Source organism: Schistocerca serialis, chromosome 9, assembly GCF_023864345.2.
Source record: "Schistocerca serialis cubense isolate TAMUIC-IGC-003099 chromosome 9, iqSchSeri2.2, whole genome shotgun sequence".
In the NCBI taxonomy this organism is placed as follows: Eukaryota; Metazoa; Arthropoda; class Insecta; order Orthoptera; family Acrididae; genus Schistocerca; species Schistocerca serialis.
This window is the reverse complement of record NC_064646.1, coordinates 421,177,061-421,195,888: the sequence shown is the minus strand read 5'-3', so window position 1 is coordinate 421,195,888 and position 18,828 is coordinate 421,177,061. Positions and strand designations below refer to the sequence as shown.

The following is an 18,828-nucleotide window of genomic DNA, read 5'->3' as shown; positions in this document are numbered from 1 at the left end:
CTAATGACCTCGTTGTCGACGGGACGTTAAACACTAACCACCACCACCACCACACACATCGCAAGTACGGTATGGGGTAGAGACAAATGAGTTGTGTAATATTATCAATCCCTGAACGAAGCACGCACATTGCCACTGTCGAGTGGCTTGCGTGTCTCAACGATAGGTACAACCACAATCGAGGGGATGTTGAGAGGCAAGCCTAGCTCATGTTTCCTGAGGAGGGACGGCAGTTTTCGTCCGTAGTTTCAGCGGCGTCTGGATTACTGATCCATCTGTTCTTTCAACATTAGCAGATAAGCTATATTGTTACCGCGAACGGCTGAAGGCAAAGTGAAACTACAGCTGTTATATTTCCCGAGCGCATGTGTCTATGCTGTATGGTTTAACGATGGCATCCACTTGGGTAAAACCGTGTGGAGGTGAAATTCGGATCTCCGGGCGGGGATTACTCAAGGGGATGCTGTAATAATTATTGCATTCTAAGGGCCAAAGCCTGAAATGATAGAACCCTTCATCGGGTAGATATGTTTGGGAATTTAAAAATAGGGAAATGGAGTGACTGAAGTTCGATACAGTAGGAGCATTGAAATGCGATCGCAGGGAATACTTTACTTCTGATAACGTCAGTACAAAGTTATTAACTTAAAATCAGATACGAGGTTTCCAGGAGTGGATCTAACAAAATAGGAACGCGACTGAGTAACTATGAACACTATAGCGAACGCATTCTCTTAGACAAGATAGTGACAAAGACACCATCCATCACAGTGTTTATTGTTGGGAACTGAAATCGATAGTAGGTAAAAGAAGAGTACGAAAAATAGTAGAGTACTTTGGACTGGGAAAAGAAACTGGACGTCGGTAGTCAGAATTTTGACAGATCATAGCGTAATCTTCGCTAGCAGTTGGTTTAAGAATCATGAAAGGAGGCTGTATACGTAGAAGAGACCTAGATCTACCGGAATGTACAGATAAATTATATAAAGATACAGCTTTCAAATCCAGATTTGAAATCAAAAGGTAGTTGTGGACACAGCCCACGATTTAGTGGTTATGAATTACAGTTTACAGCTGACGAAATTGCAGAAAGGCTGAAGACTGTGAAGATGGATAAACTGAAACAACTCCTGTTTACTAAAAATTTCGAGGGATTCGTTAGGCAACGACTGACTGAAACAGGGGAAATGGATATAAAAGAAAACGAATGGTTAGCTTTGCAATATGAAATAGTTATGGCAGCGGGGGGCAGGGGGGTGGGGACAGGCAAAAAGATAAGGCCCGTTAAAAATCCTTGAATACCATTAAATGGCGAAAATGGAAAATATAAAAAATGCACCAAATGAAGGGAGCAAAATGGAATACAGGCGACGAAAAATGTGGTTGGCAGAAAGTGCGATATGGTTAAGTAATAGCAGATCGAAGACAAATTCCGAACCGTAGAAGCGTGCACTAGAAGGATCGATATCGCCCATAGGAAAAGTAAAGAACCCTACAGATAAGAGAAACACCTGTATGGATATGAAGAACTCTGACAGTACTAAGGAAAACTGGGAAAACGGAAAGGTGAAAGGGCTACGCAAGGGAAGTAAATTTGAAAAAAATATTATGCAATAGAGGCGAAAGTAGTTGAAGATGAGATTGGGAATATGAAACTGCGAAAATAATTTGAGAGAGAGCATCTGACAGACCTACGTCAAACAAAGGCTCCTTAAGTAGTCTACATTCCATCAGTATTATTGAGATATTTGGGAGAATATGCCACGATAAAGCTATTTCACCTGGTATGCGATATATATGAGACAGGCAAAATACGGTAAACTTCAAGAAGAACGTAATAATTCCAGTTCCACAGAAGGGAGGAGCAAGTCGGAATATCACGAACTAGCCGTTCGATAAGTCCTCGTAGCAAAATACTGGCACGAATTGTTTACACAAGAATGGAGGAACTGATATAAGCCGCCATCGGAAAAGATCATTTTGGGTTCCAGAGAAATGTGGGAACATGCCAGGCTATACAGACTCTACTACCTATCTTAGAAAATACACTCCTGGAAATTGAAATAAGAACACCGTGAATTCATTGTCCCAGGAAGGGGAAACTTTATTGACACATTCCTGGGGTCAGATACATCACATGATCACACTGACAGAACCACAGGCACACAGACACAGGCAACAGAGCATGCACAATGTCGGCAATAGTACAGTGTATATCCACCTTTCGCAGCAATGCAGGCTGCTATTCTCCCATGGAGACGATCGTAGAGATGCTGGATGTAGTCCTGTGGAACGGCTTGCCATGCCATTTCCACCTGGCGCCTCAGTTGGACCAGCGTTCGTGCTGGACGTGCAGACCGCGTGAGACGACGCTTCATCCAGTCCCAAACATGCTCAATGGGGGACAGATCCGGAGATCTTGCTGGCCAGGGTAGTTGACTTACACCTTCTAGAGCACGTTGGGTGGCACGGGATACATGCGGACGTGCATTGTCCTGTTGGAACAGCAAGTTCCCTTGCCGGTCTAGGAATGGTAGAACGATGGGTTCGATGACGGTTTGGATGTACCGTGCACTATTCAGTGTCCCCTCGACGATCACCAGTGGTGTACGGCCAGTGTAGGAGATCGCTCCCCACACCATGATGCCGGGTGTTGGCCCTGTGTGCCTCGGTCGTATGCAGTCCTGATTGTGGCGCTCCCCTTCACGGTGCCAAACACGCATACGACCATCATTGGCACCAAGGCAGAAGCGACTCTCATCGCTGAAGACGACACGTCTCCATTCGTCCCTCCATTCACGCCTGTCGCGACACCACTGGAGGCGGGCTGCACGATGTTGGGGCGTGAGCGGAAGACGGCCTAACGGTGTGCGGGACCGTAGCCCAGCTTCATGGAGACGGTTGCGAATGGTCCTCGCCGATACCCCAGGAGCAACAGTGTCCCTAATTTGCTGGGAAGTGGCGGTGCGGTTCCCTACGGCACTGCGTAGGATCCTACGGTCTTGGCGTGCATCCGTGCGTCGCTGCGGTCCGGTCCCAGGTCGACGGGCACGTGCACCTTCCGCCGACCACTGGCGACAACATCGATGTACTGTGGAGACCTCACGCCCCACGTGTGGAGCAATTCGGCGGTACGTCCACCCGGCCTCCCGCATGCCCACTACACGCCCTCGCTCAATGTCCGTCAACTGCACATACGGTTCACGTCCACGCTGTCGCGGCATGCTACCAGTGTTAAAGACTGCGATGGAGCTCCGTATGCCACGGCAAACTGGCTGACACTGACGGCGGCGGTGCACAAATGCTGCGCAGCTAGCGCCATTCGACGGCCAACACCGCGGTTCCTGGTGTGTCCGCTGTGCCGTGCGTGTGATCATTGCTTGTACAGCCCTCTCGCAGTGTCCGGAGCAAGTATGGTGGGTCTGACACACCGGTGTCAATGTGTTCTTTTTTCCATTTCCAGGAGTGTAGAATGAAGTAAGGTAAACTGCGTTTATAACGCATGTAGACTTAGAGAAAGCTTTTGCGAAATTTTGACTGGAATATACTCTTTGAAATTTAGAAGGTAACTGGGGTGAACCACAGAGTGCAGAAAATTATTCACAAATTGTAGAGAAACCAGATTGCTTTTGTAAGAGTTGAAGGATATGAAAGGGAGGTGTTAGTTAAGAATAGAGTGAGACAGGGTTGCAGACCGTCACCGATGTTATTCAATCTGTCGTCGAGCAAGCAGTAAAGGACACGGAAGAGAAATTTGGGAAGGTTATTAAACTTCCCGTAGCAAAAACAATAATTTCAAGGTTTGCAGATAACATTGCAATTCCGTCTTGTAAAAGCAGCTTAACGGAATGAACTGCGTCTTGAAAACAGTTTATGAGATGAATATCAATAGTGATGAAACGAAAGCAACGGATTGCAGTCGGATCAAACTAGGCGAAGCTGAGAGAATTAGATTAGGAAATGTAGCATTTGGGCAGCAAAATAACTTTCGACGGTCGAACTGGAGAGTACACAAAAGACAGACTTGCTCTGTAAGAAAAACGTTACTGTAAGAGACAAATTAGCACCGAATACTAATTTTTTACTTACGGACCTTCTCGAAACTATTTCTGTGTAATGTAGAAGCTACGTGTGGCTAAAGAGCAGCTCAGACAAGAAGTCAATATAAGCTTCTGAAATGCTGAAGACCATTTGAGTAAATTGGACAAGTAATCTGGAGTACCGATTCGAATTATGGAGAAAAGAAATTTATGGCACAGCTTAACTAAAAGAAGGGAGCAGTTGGTAGGAGACATCTTGATGCATCAAGGAATTGGTAATTTGGTAATAGATGGAGAGGGTAAAAGTTGCAGAGACCAAGACCTAACTACAGTAAGCGGTTTAAAATGGATGGACGTTGCAGACTAAGACAATTTCCTAAGATAGACTGTTGCGTCAACGCAGCCTGTGGACTGAAGACTGTAACAAGAATGCAAAAATAATAACCTGAATCTCTACTCAGCCACAGTTTCACTATCATAATTTACGAAAAAATAGTATTATATAGTTTAACTACTTTATGATGCGTGTAGCACAGAACTATCACCATCTTCCTTGCTATACAATTCTCGCCAAGAATAGCATATTTGACTAGGTTGGTCGGACCTCTGGCAAATCTAAACAGCCAGCAGTTGGTGGCCACGTGTAAGATTCTTCCATCGGCCTTCGGTGACCGCGGCTGCTCATCCTACGAAGGTCGGTCCTTCCCCTCACTCGGCTGTCAGGACTTTCTTCGATCTCTTGTTTTCGGTCAACCTACTCGCCTTCCAGAGCAGCGCTCGTCTGTACTCTCACATGTCTCTGTTCTTACTTCGAAACTTCTAGGTAGCAGGCGCAAGCTTGAAGGATGTTTTATCGTTAACAATAGTTGCTCTATGCTACCTTGTTTTGTGGACTTTCAGGAAGCATCTGCTTACATGCTAATTTTCTGCTTCTGAATGGTGAAAGGGAGCGAAAGCCTATCTGAAACTTGTTCCGAAACCAGTTACTGGAATCGGACATGGTATGAAGCAGCAGTTAAGAAAAGCGTGAGAAAACGTTGTAGTCCATCCCCGATGTTATGCGATCTGTGCACTGAGCATTTGTGAAAGAAACAGAGGTGAAATATGGAAAGGGAATTAAAGTTCACAAAGAAGAAATAAGAAGTAAAAACTCTGAGGTACGCCAATGACATTGTCACCCTGTCAAACGGGCATTCAGTAAGTAATACAGGACACTTTTTTTTGTGAGAAAAGGTTGGTTTCACTCAAGATTCCAATACATCATATTATTCTCTACTCTACTGACTAAAAGACCATATTTTTCAACACAATGGTTCAATGCGACGGCCGTACATCACCTTGCTGGGAGAGCCTGTAGGCCAAAATGGCACCATTCTACTGGTCGACATCAGAGCCAACATCCTTCTGATCAATAACCTCACTATCATCCATATACTGCTTCCCTCGGAGTGCATCCTTCATTCTACCAGACAAATGGTCCTTCATTGCTCTTTAAGATTTTCTATTAGGCGGCGAGGAACCTAGCGGTCACACACTGCCAACAAGGGTGTCAGTACTACCAAGAAAGATGTCCAGTTGAGCAGCAAGGTCTACATCTACATGGATACTCTGCAAATCACATTTAAGCGCCTGGCAGAGGGTTCATCGAACCACCTTCACGCTTCTCTATCATTGCAATCTCGTATAGCGCGCGGAAAGAATGAACACCTATATCTTTCCGTACGAGCTCTGATTTCCCTTATTTTATCGTGTTGATCGTTCCTCGCTATGTAGGTCGGTGTCAACAAAATTTTCGCATTCGGAGGAGAAAGTTGGTGATTGTAAACTCGTGAGAAGATTCCGTCGCAACGAAAAACGCCTTTCTTGTAATGATTTCCAGCCCAAATCCTGTATCATTTCTGTGATACTCTCTCCCATATTTCGTGATAATACAAAACGTGCTACCTTTCTATGAACTTTTTCGATGTACTCAGTCAGTTCTATCTGGTAACGATCCCACACCGCGGAGCAGTATTCTAAAAGAGGACGGACAAGCTTAGTGTAGGCAGTCTTCTTAGTAGGTCTGTTACATTTTCTAAGTGTACTGCCAATAAAACGCAGCCTTTGGTTAGCCTTCCCCACAACATTTTCTGTGTGTTCCTTCCAATTTAAATTGTTCGTAATTGTAATACCTAGGTATTTATTTGAATTTACGGCTTTTAGATTAGACTGATTTATCGTGTAACCGAAGTTCCTTTCAGCACTCATGTGGATGACCTCACACTTTTCGTTATTTAGGGGCAACTGCCACTTTTCGCACCACTCAGATATTTTTATAAATCTTTTTGCAGTTTGTTTTGATCTTCTGATAACTTTATTAGTCGATAAACGACAGCGTCATCTGCAAACAACGGAAGACGGCTGCTCAGATTCTCCCAAATCGTTTATATAGATAAGGAACAGCAAAGGGCCTATAACACTACCTTGGGGAACGCCTGAAATCACTTCTGTTTTACTCGATAACTTTCCGTCAGTTACTAGGAACTGTGACCTCTCTGACAGGAAATCGCAAATCCAGTCACATAACTGAGATGATATTCCATAAGCACGCAATTTCACTACGAGCCGCTTGTGTGGTACAGTGTCAAAAGCCTTCCGGAAATCCAGGAATACGGAACCGATCTGAAATCCCCTGTCAATAGCACTCAGTACTTGATGTGAATAAAGAGCTAGTTGTGTTTCACAGGAACGATGTTTCCTAAACCCATGTTGACTGTCTGTTAATAGACCGTTTCCTTCGAGGTAATTCATAATGTTCGAACACAATGTATGTTCTAAAATCCTGCTGCATATCGACGTTAACGATATGGGCCTGTAATTTAGTGGATTACTCCTACTACCTTTCTTGAGTATTGGTGTGACCTGTGCAACTTTCCAATCTTTGGGTACGGATCTTTCGTCGAGCGAACGGTTGTATATGATTGTTGAGTGTGGACCTCATGTATCAGCATATTCTGAAAGGAACATAATTGGTATACAGTCTGGACCAGAATACTTGTAATTTGTTATCGTCTGTCGATCACCTCGAACGAGAGTGTCCAAACGTTCCAACATTGCAGGAGTCGCAGTTGCGTGCAGCCGGACGGTACGCGGAAAATTGGTCAGATTTGCGCGACCTTGTTGCGATGACGACAGACGTAACACCCAACGACTCATCGTGCTTTTTTTCACTAGCAAGCCTCCATAAACACTCTCCAAACGCCTCTGAATATCTGCGAAGCTCTGGTTTTCCGCCAGAAGAAACTCAATGCTTAGAGCGCACCTCCATTACAGAGGCTACGTATAGTGCTGCCACCTACCGCAAATTTATGAAACTATAGGAACTGAAATTAGAATATTCCACATTGTCCTGCAACAAATTCCGCATTTATTCAACCAAATTTTGCCAAGAAAGAAATTTGTTGTACCGCTTATTGAACACCCGTCCTAGATGAATTTTGCTGTTTGGGCTGCTAAATAACAGACTATAGTCTAAGCATAAAATACATGTATTGCCTGACAAAGAAAGTGAAATATGCAGGAGACGCGCCCGGATGCCAGTGTCACGTTGTACACGTGTTCACCATCAGCGTGAAAGGATGAACAGCCACAAGGGTGTCAGCGCAGTTCGTGTTTAGTGTCGTTACTAAGCCGGGTAAGGTGTATAAGAGACGCGAACAGCGACAGATTCTGAGTGACCACTGCGAAGGACACGAAGATGCCGTGAACTCGAGTTGAGATAGCGTTATCCCCATCTCACAGAGTTTTGAAGTGGTCTCGTCGTGGGTCACCATTGGCAGACTGGTCGATCGTGCATTATCCAGATTTCGGCCATTCGGATGTGACCGTGGACGATTTGGACTGCAAGGGGAGGCGAGGGCAGCCATTCTCGATATCAAGTTTCCAGTCGACCACATCTGACCACCGCAAGTATTGATCGCTGTATTGTGCACTAACCACTTTGTAACTCCTTCACCTTCCATTGGAGATCAAGTGATAGTCTTCCTGTACTATTCTGACACATTCTGCACCACTGGTCGGAGAGTAACAGAAGCCGGACTAGGGAATTACGGTCCGATGCATGGGCTGCCATTACCACAACACTACAAACGGCTACATTTAGAATGGTGCCGCGTGCAGAAAGCGTCGACTCCTGCTCAATGGCGTCCCATTGTGTTCAGCGACAAATCGCGATCATCCACTACGTTGGATGACCATCGGCGAGTATGGACGCGTTCGGGCCGGGGAGCCCATTCTTCCAATGCTTTGACGGCAACTACAATGTTACTCATGGCCTCATGATTTTGGTAGCCATCAGGTATGATTTCACATCATTATTGAGGGAATTCTGACAACACAGCGGTACGCGACGGACATCTCGCATCCTTCGTATATAACCAGACATGAGACAGCACAATAGTGCTACTTTTCGACAGGGCAATGCTCACCCAGACATGGTACGTGTCTGCTTGATGAACTCCCGTGGCCAGAAACATCCCCATACATGTCCCCGATGGAACGTTTATGGAACCAACTCGGACGTCTATCGCAGTGATGGTATTCAAGGACAAATTACAACAATTGATTCCGCCGAGAACCTCCCCATTTCTCATTTTATCACTCCACCTGAGTTTCTGTGGAACCATATCTCAAACGCTTCAGTTTTCCTCTGTTCCGGTTTTCTCACTCTCCATGTTTCATTACCATACAAGGTTGTGCTCCGAACCTCCATTCTCAGGAATTTCTTCCTCAGATTGAGGCCAATATTTGACACCAGCAGATTTCTCTTTCCCAGGAATGCCTTATTTGCCTGTGTTAGTCTGCTTTTTATGTCCTCCTTGCTTCGTCCGGCATGGTTTATTTTGCTTCCAAAGCAGGAGAATTCATTCACTTCATCTACTTCGTGACCAATAAATTTGATCTTAAGTTTCTCGCTGTTCTCGTTTCTGCCACTTCTCGTTACTTCTATCTTCCTTCAATTTTTCCTCAATCCATATTCTGTAATCGTTAGACTGTTTATTCCATTCAACACGTCCTTTAATTCTGCTTCTGTTTCCACTAAGGACAGCAATGTCACCAGCGAATCTTATCACTAACATCATTTCACCTTGAACTTTAATCCCTCTCTTGAAACCTTCAATTAATTTCGTCATTGTTTCTTCGGTATATAGATTGTCCAGTAGGCGCAAAAAGCTGCATGCCTATCTCAACCCTTTTTAACCCGAGCACTTTGTTTTTGGTCTTCCAGAGCTATTGCTCCCTCTTGTTTCTTGTGCACATAGTGTGTCATCCGTCCTTTCCTTAAGTCAAACTGATCGTCATCTAACACAACCTCAATTTTCGTTTCCATCTTTCTGTATTTTACTCTTGCCAGTAGCTTGGGTGCATGATGTTTTAAGCTGATTGTGCGATAATTTTCGAACCCATCTGCCCTTGCTATCTTCGGAACAGTGTGGATGATATTTTTCCGAAAATCTGGCGGTATGTCGCCAGTCTAACCGATTCTACAAACCAACATAAATAATCGTTTGTTTGCCACTCCTCCAATGATTTTAGAACTTCCGATGGAATTATATTTATTTATTTGAACTCAAGTTTTCTAGAGATCTTTTAAATTCTAATTAATACTGGGAACCCTATGTCACCCTTGTTGATTCCAGTTTCTTCTTCTATCAAGTCATCAGATACGGCCCTCAATGTACTCTTGCAACCGATCCGCTCTTGTAGCAGTGGAATTCCCATTTGACCTAAATGTTATCACTGTTGCTTTTAATTTTCTCGAAGGTTGTTTTGACTTTTCTATGTGGTGAGTCAGTCTTCGCGATGATCGTTACTTTTTCAATTTCTTCATTGTTTGTTCCGTCTTGGCATCCCTGCAATTCGCATGAACTTCTTTTCTAAATGACTTATATTTCTGTGCCACTTTCTTTCCCTGAACATTTTTTTGCTTCCATCTTTCGTCGATCAATTGAATGTTTTTTTTCTGTTACGCAAGGCTTCTTCAGAATTACCATCCTTGTATGTGCGTCTGACTATTCAACATTTGTAATTGCTCTTCTTACAGATCTCCGTTCATTTTCAGCTGAACTCCCCACTGTTATATCCATACCCTAAGCGAACCTCAAACGCGTCACATCATTCCTCTGTACTTCAGTATCCCACTTCCTTCCATACTGATTCTTTCTGATTATTCTCTCAAACTTCACCCTACTCTTCAACGTTACTGAATAGTGATGTGAGTCTATATCTATCTCTGGCTACGCCTTACAATCCAATATCTGATTTCGGGATCTCTGTCTCATCAAGATGTAATCAAACTGAAATCTTCCCGTGTCTCCGGGTCTCTTCCAGATGTTTGTCCCTGAACAGAGTATTCGCTATTACTGTCTGAAATTAATAATCCTCTCTCATTCCTACTGTCTAACCCATATTCTCCCATAACTCGGTCTTCTGTTCTTTTTCCTACAACCTCGTTGCAGTCGCGCATAGTTATTAGATTTTCATCTCCCATTACACATTGAATTACTCTTACAATATTCTCATATATTTTCTTTTACTCCTCATCTCCTGCTTGCGACGTCGGCATGTACATCTGAACTATTGGTGTCGGCGTTGGTTTGCTGTCGAATCTGATAAGTACAGCTCTCTCAGTGAACTGCTCACATTACATCACTCTCTGCCCTACTTTCCTACTCATAACGAGAAGATGTTGAACAGAATTGGGTGAAAAGAAATGCATAGTGCAACTTGACTAAAAGAAAAGCTAAGTTGATAGAATGTGCTTTGAGGCAGCTAGCAGTCGTCAGTTTTAAAATGAAGTGAGAGCGAAGAAAACTTGGAATAAAATACAGGGAGATACCAAGGTTAGACTAACAAGTACGTTCAAATTGACGCGGGTTGCAGCAGCTATACAGGGGTAAAGAGGTTTGCACCGTATGAGGCTTCACTATTCTCAGTGGACTGTCCTTTCTACTCGACAGTTCTTGCAATTCCTCTGCCAAAACGAAAGATTTAGAAGCTAAAATGTGTAGAATTTTCCAAAGCGAAGTACTTCTCTTAATGTTGATTTTGGCATGATTGGCAAGTAACTTAAAGTAACGTTCTAGTGAGGTACTGGTATAAATTGTTTCGAATTCATATCAAATGCATAAACTTCATCAGCCCAGAAAAAATCCGTAAAAGTGCCTTTTATATACAGCGTATACCAAAAAGCTTGGTGGTTGGTATATGGGTACCATGAGAGCATTTTGTGATTAATTTGCATGCTAGTGTCTCTAAAACTTGGAGGAGGATGTAGGGAGTTTGGATCACACAAGCTATTCAAGGAGTGAAAGAGAATATGTATATTATTGCCAGTAAAGACCAGTTAATTTCGCTTACACAAGGTGGTAAATATGACCGCCTCCAATTTCGATACGATTCGTGTATTATCTGATGATATGTTGCCGAACTGCTGCACAGACTCCCAGCATATCACGGATAACTTCAGGTGTTACTCGTATTCTTACCACAAGACACTGCGGGTGTCTCATATTACAAGGTTTTCGTGTGCCTGCACAAATAAATATCGACTGGAGTCAGCTCCGGTGAGTGAGGAGTCCAGGCTAGTGGGCCTCCGTATTCGATCCATTTGTTACCAAAGGTGTCATTGAAGTTGCCAAACATCACGCTGTTAAAGGTTGCTGGAACGCCATACCGCTGGAACCACGTGGCACGACGGGCATCCAAAGGCACATACTGGGTAAGACCTCTAGCAGGAACAGGACATAAGTGGGACCATCAACACGTACGGCCGTGGGGTACGGACCTGTGACAAGGTCGTCAATGAGACCCGTCCACCCGCTGACAGCATCGCGACATTGGCAGCCTCGGATATGGAGCTCGCGAGTATTTCCTTCCGCCCAAACATGGCTGCTTCCGGTGTCGAAAAAACCGTCCCTGGTAAAGATGCACTCATCAGAAGGAAGGATACATCGCAGGAAGTGAGGTTCTACTGTGTTCGAGCAAACATCGGCAGAAGTTGACACGACGAAGGAGGTCATCCTGAGTTATCACGAGCCTTTTAGATATTATAGGAATGAAGGAGCCCATGGAGCAGAACGTGCCACACTACCATGTGATTCACACCCACGAGCGCTCACAGAGGTCTGTTCTGCAAAACGCTGACCTACAGCTTCCTCAAACTCCGGTGTACGGCGCGTACGCAGGTAGGGGTGGCCGTTAGGACGAAAGACAACAGTTTCGCGTAAACGCTTCTCCAGTTTCGAAGCCATAGTGTCCATTTGGTGACTCCCGTTATGCTGACATAGAGCCAACAAGACTACCTTGCATTGCTTTGAGCTTTCATGTACAAGAGAAGAATGTCGGCGTACCATGCAGTTCTTTTCACGTTCACCATTCTTCATTCCCGTCTTACGATAGCGACCCGAATAAGTGGAAACTACATACGGTATGAAACTACGGAACACAAGACAATACTGTACCGTTGTCTACGCAAGACTGTGGAGTGCCACTAATAAGCCACTGGTAAACACTCCAACCTTACAGTACACATGGCCTCTGCTGCTCATCTGTGTTTGTTTGTTTACCTACAATCGCATTTAGGAGACCCTAGCGCATCAGCGGTTTCATAGCCGTTGAAATTTACATTGTTTCCTTTACTCCTTGGCTAGCTTGTATGGCCCAAACTGCCCACATCCTAATCCACTTCAGAGGTGCTAGCACGCAAACGAAACATTTCCCAAAGATAAGTTCATTGACAAAATGTGCTCACATGGTACTCATCTAATTACCACTACGCCTTATAACACACGTTTAGATACACTCTGTAGAAACGCGAAAATCGTCTTGGGTCTAAATGCAATGGTGTCCAAAATTAAAGAAACGAACTGCTATTTTCCCCTCCATGTCTAATTCACGATAACACCATACAAACTATCAAGAGACGTCGTTACTATCGTGTTCGGCACGGAAGATGGCATTTCGATCAACAGAAAACCACGCCAGCAATAACGTCATGTCACCTTTCAAGCGGGGTAGTGTTTCCAGAGTAGTCCCACAGCCACAATCGCTGTGTAGACAGCCACAGACGGTGCAGTATGGCACATAGAAGATGCCTACAGACTCTCTGAGGGCCATAGGAAGAATGGAAGGAGGCGGCCCGATGGCTTAATGCAAATCGTTCTGTTGTTTCTCGGATGAGGCGACAGTTCATAGAGACCGAAACTATATCCCGGAGACCAAGACAGGGCCGATCACGTGTGACATAAGAAAGAGTGGACCGTTATTTGGCTCTAAGGGCGTTATGGTAGCGCCTTAGTAGTGCACTGCAATTTACATTAATAGTCATCGCCACAGATAAATCGATAGCTTCTTGTGATACCCCAAAATGTTGTGCATAAAGTCAGTCAGTTAGTTTGGTACAAGAATTGTGTGCAAGCTACACCTTATCATTTCATGCGAAAACATAACCGATTGAACAGTCGTTGACTGTTATGACACATTCGTATACAACAGCGTCGGTGGTAGGTATCAGTGGATTATGGCTTCTGCAGATTTATATCTGTCTCCAGGTACCACCAGGAAAATTAGGGCCGGAAATAAAAAAAATGAATGTTTAGTTGCAAAAATCTGCAAAAACTGGAGAGAATAATTTTGAATACTACATATGAAACGTTTTCTTACCAGTCGCAGAAGATAATTCACTGATTTTACTGAACTCTTGGTCTGGACACAACGACATCTCTGTCTTAGGAGGAGGATGAAAATACTGTTAATATAATTCGGATTCCACCCGGAACTACAAGTGTGATTCAGCCCCGCAATATAGAAATCTTTCGACTGGGTAAAGCATTTTTCAGAAAACTGTCGGACATTATGACTTCCGATGCACTTTGTCATTTCAGATTTATCAGCGTAACAGTGTTGTTAAACTTCACTCATTTGTGTATTGTGAGTTTGCATGTCTAGTCGTTCAAGGGCTTTTGTTTTTTTTTCTGAACATGAGTGTATATTTTAGGACGTTCATATTCACCGGACATGTGCGTTAGTATATTCCGCAGAAATGATTAGCATTTCAGTCACCTCGGTTCAGCATGTGTGCACAAGTGCCTCCATTGGCCTTCGTAACTTGTTCCGTGCGCGATGGTATCGACGAGTATAAGGTGGTATAACCATCCCTGCTGTGTTCACCTAGTTCCAAAGCTCAGCCCCGTACCAATCGTTCAACCACATCCCACACATTTTCGATTGGCGGCAAGTCTGGTGAACTGGCGAGCCAGAGCAAAAGGCTGGCACCCTTCGACACCAAGAGAACACCTGTTCGTGCAGCAACATGTGGTCGTGCAATGTCTTGCTGAAAAATGGCGGTTGGCGTGTTGTGCAGAAAGGGTATGACTACGAGTCGCAGGACGCCATTCACGTAGATCACACTGCTCACAGTGCACTGGACACACACCAAGTGTGATTTGTGGTTGTACCCGCAAGGTCTTGAGTTGGCGCTGTATGCGAATGCAGCCATTGTGAAACCGCTACTCTTGTCTGCGGCGAACCAAAATGCTGCCATCATTTTCAAACCAACAGAACCTTCATTCGCCCGAAAATACTATCTGATGCCATTCCTGTCCCCAGTGGCGTCGTTCCATACACCATTGCCGTCTTGTATGTTTCTGAATATTCGTCAAAGGTAGGTGAAGTGGACGACGCGCACATAACCCATTCCGTAGTAAATGGGGACGGACTGTCACCCCTGATAGTGTACGACGTGTTACACTGTCACACTGTTGCGCCAGAGCCGAGGAGGACGCAGATCTGTCCTGCAGTGCCATTTGGATGAGGTGTCGATCTGGGTGGTGCGACCTGACTCACCTTATCGTGTTCTTCGGCCTCCCGTGAACCATTCTGCGCGCACCCCTTTCACTGCCGAAACACTTCGTTCCAGATGAGCAGCAGTGTCTCGGGTGGATGCATCACATGCTAAAAGTGGTTCAAATGGCTCTGAGCTCTATGGGACTTAACAGCTATGGTCATCAGTCCCCTTGAACTTAGGACTACTTAAACCTAACTAACCTAAGGACATCACACACCACCCAGTCATCAATCACATGCTCATACCACTAATGCGCCCTCTTTCAGCTCACTGATTTGACGATACGGTTCGCATATGCGTCTGCGAGGCATCCTGCACGTCTGCTCAAGCCACACTCACATTACCTCCAGTTCATAGTGCCAACCAGAGCTGCAGGGACATTTTACCGGTAGGTGGTGTTACGCAGCGATATCGACGTTGATCTTCAAGCGGCCGGCCGACAGGTTTCAAATGCTATTCATTTCTGGAATACATGCTGATGTACATGTCTTGTGAATATGAACGTCCTAACTCTAGTTGTCGAATTGTTCTGTTGTTTCAGAACGTAAGTGTACATTATTCATAAATTATCATAAGAAAGTGTTCTGGGAGTTTTTATAAAATAAAATGTCAACAAATTAGTTCCGATTAATGGAAGTCGTCTGTAATGTAAAATAATACACTGACTTCATTTTGTTTCCTTTGCCACTCGTTTGTTTAACAGTAGCATCTGCAACAGTTTAATTGTCAATATGATGTGGAAGTTATGAAAAATTAATGGTTTGTGGTTTGATTTAAATACTTAAAATCCGCGTCTATGCTCTTTGGACTTCACGCTACGCTGCGCCACCTTGTCCTGCCACGGCTGCGTCTGCTTATCCGCTGATCGCGCGCTGGGTAGGAAAAGTGTATAAACCGCCGTTATAAGCGGTTCTTCGTACGTCTAAAGGTATAGCTTTAACATTTAAAAGAAATAGTTGCAGTGCACCTAAGCACCTAAAATTTTGACAGTACAGTTGTTTATTTGTATCCTCCCTGTGTGAAAAATTTCAGGGTTGGTTTTGACATGTCGGATTGGACCGAAGCCTTATGAGCTCACACCACGCAACACGTCTAACGACGGCACGCCGCCTGACTTCGTCTTACACGTTTGTTTTGTAGAGAGTCGACCGCCTGGCCTGATACAAAGAGCGATAACACTAGTCTACTGAAAATTCAGTCGTATCATATTCGTGTCTCGTCAGCTATAGCCTTTACACAAGTCACTGAAGAGCTCCGTCCCACTAAGCACCATTTACTGCCTGAGTACGTAGCCTTGAAAACTTTGAAAGTTTACCGGAAACCGTGACACACTTTGCCACCGTAAAAGAACAGCAGTTTCGAGACGAGCTGACGCGTATCACACGTATGACACAGGCCCATTGTCTGCGCTGATGAGTGAGAATGTGTTGTCACACTGGGTCCGCGACACATCCAGCACAAGAGCCTCCCAGCTCGGTGACGTTCAGCTACTGCATGGCATTTGCTACTCTTCTACACAATGTGAAGAACTAAGTCATCATTTCTTTATTGATGAACTGTACTTTGAAGACTTGCGTTACCTAGAGGATCATCGAAGTGCTGAAGTTTAAAATAAAATGTTGATTAAATTTGTGGAAGATTAATTGCAGAGCAGTTACGGGAAACGTTACATAAAGGATGTCCAGTCCATATTCCACAGTCTTGGTATTAACACATTGTTGTTAGGTACTGTTAGGTCTAACATATATTATATCTATCACGCTCATTTTCTTTCCCTCTATATGTTTCTAAAAATTATTATATCATCTTTCCCTCAGTATGTTTTCTCTCCTCCTCCCCCCCCCCCCCCCCCCGCTCTCTCTCTCTCTCTCTCTCATTCTGCGACTTCTAACCACATTGGTCTCGATACATTTTAGTATTGGCGCTAAAGACCCATACCAAAATATAAAAATCATTATTATTCTCTCTTCCCTCTCTCCTCTTGTCGACCCACAAAATCTCCTCACACCTTCACTCCGTTCCCCATCTCTCTCCTTCATTTCTCTCTCCTCTTTCTCTATTTTCTCACCACTCCACATCGCCTCTCTCTCCAGTTATCTCTCTCATTTTCTCCCAGCCCCACTCTCTCTCCTTCACTCTGCTTGTCTCCTCGACTCTTCTAATCTCTTCCCATCTTCTTCCAGAGCTCCTCTCCTCTTTCTCTCTGCTTTTTTCCCTCTCCTCCCCCCCCTCTCTCCCACCTCCCTCCCTCCCTCCCTCCCTCCCTCTTCCTCCCTCGCTCTTCCTCCTTCCCTTTTCCTCCCTCCCTCCTACTTTTCTCTGGCGCTCTCATAGACAGACACACGCAATCACGCACGCACGCACGCACGCAGCAGTTCTATTCACTCACATATTGAATGTCTCATTTCATTGGTTATTTAATACCCTTTTTTTTACTGTCTCTGCAATAAATGATACGCTATGATATCTACTGCTAATAATATCACCAGGCGCAGGACACGTGACTTTTATTTTAGCAGATGAAAAATTCAGTATTACTTATTTCCAAGACATTGTCACCGTCTTGCAACCATAAGATGAAAGAGTGGACTTGTTTCTCAAAAACTGACCACCATTAGCTTGTTATGCAACATTTCCCTAAACTACAACGGATTGCTGGAATGGTTTCTTCCTTACACGCCAAACAGTGCAATTACCGTACCACTGGTCACAGACTTCGAAGCACCAGATTTAAATTCTAATTTATGTGTTACCGAGAATCAGTATGACTTCTGTAGCAATACCATGACCATATCTTCCCCCAATCTCGTGAATCCGAATGTCGAACTTACTAGAAGGTATATTTTGCAAGCTTAACGCCGTACATACCGGAAACGCATTTCAGCCTTTATATCTTCAGGAGACGCTCTGAAATATTATATAGTTTTTATTTTTACACATCTCTGTTATAGGTTCCTAACAGATAATACAACTTAAATATCTCATTTTACTACATGGGAGACGAAGAATCTTACGCCTCTAGAACACGGTAAATGATCGGTGAGAAATTGGAAAGAGGCGGCATTGGTGTTTCCCGCAGCTAGCCCCACATGAGAGCATCTTCAGAAACTCTGAGATCTGATGTTCCAGCGGCTTCGTGTAGCGCCTGACCGAGTCCTGGGAAATAAAAGACGGTTGTAGGTAGCTTGGGCAAGACGCTTGCATTAGAAGGCGAATTCACCTGCCCCTGCGAAAATACGGGTTAGAGAACGTAAAGAAGGGAACACGGGGGACGATTGGGATGCAGCTGGGAAAGAGCACTGGCTTGGTAAGAGATGAAATGGTAAGACACTGAATCGTTTCATTTGTATGAGATGCGTGCCAACCACACCTTTACCACTCTGTCAGGCTACTTCCGTAACTGTGGGGTTTCCTCACATCTTTTACATTCAATCCTATGTTCCCTAACTATGGACCAAGTCATTTACAGTGCATTATATAACAATAATTCCATTAGTTATTTCAATCCACAAGCATTGTTCAAAGCATCATTCAAAAGTTTCACGTAACTGAAACACGTATAGGTAATCAAAGAATTTCCATGATAGATACAACATTCTATACTACTGGCCATTAAAATTGCTACACCAAGAAGAAATGCACATAATAAACGGGTACTCATTGGACAAATATACTAGAACTGACATGTGATTACATTTTCACGCAATTTGGGTGCATAGATCCTGAGAAATCAGTACCCAGATCAACCACCTCTGGCCGTGATAACGGCCTTGATACACCTGGGCTTTGAGCCAAACAGAGCTTGGATGTCGGGTACAGGTACAGCTGCCTATGCAGCTTCAACAAGATCCCACAGTTCATCAAGAGTAGTGACTGGCGCATTGTGACGAGCCAGTTGCTCGG

General features: G+C 44.3%; 1 protein-coding gene across 1 annotated transcript in view; it reads right to left on the bottom strand.

The window, feature by feature from the left end:
• The window catches only part of LOC126419668 (protein AF-9-like), a 176,857-nt gene that overhangs the window by 96,437 nt on the left and 61,592 nt on the right, over positions 1–18,828 (bottom strand). The window lies entirely within an intron of this gene.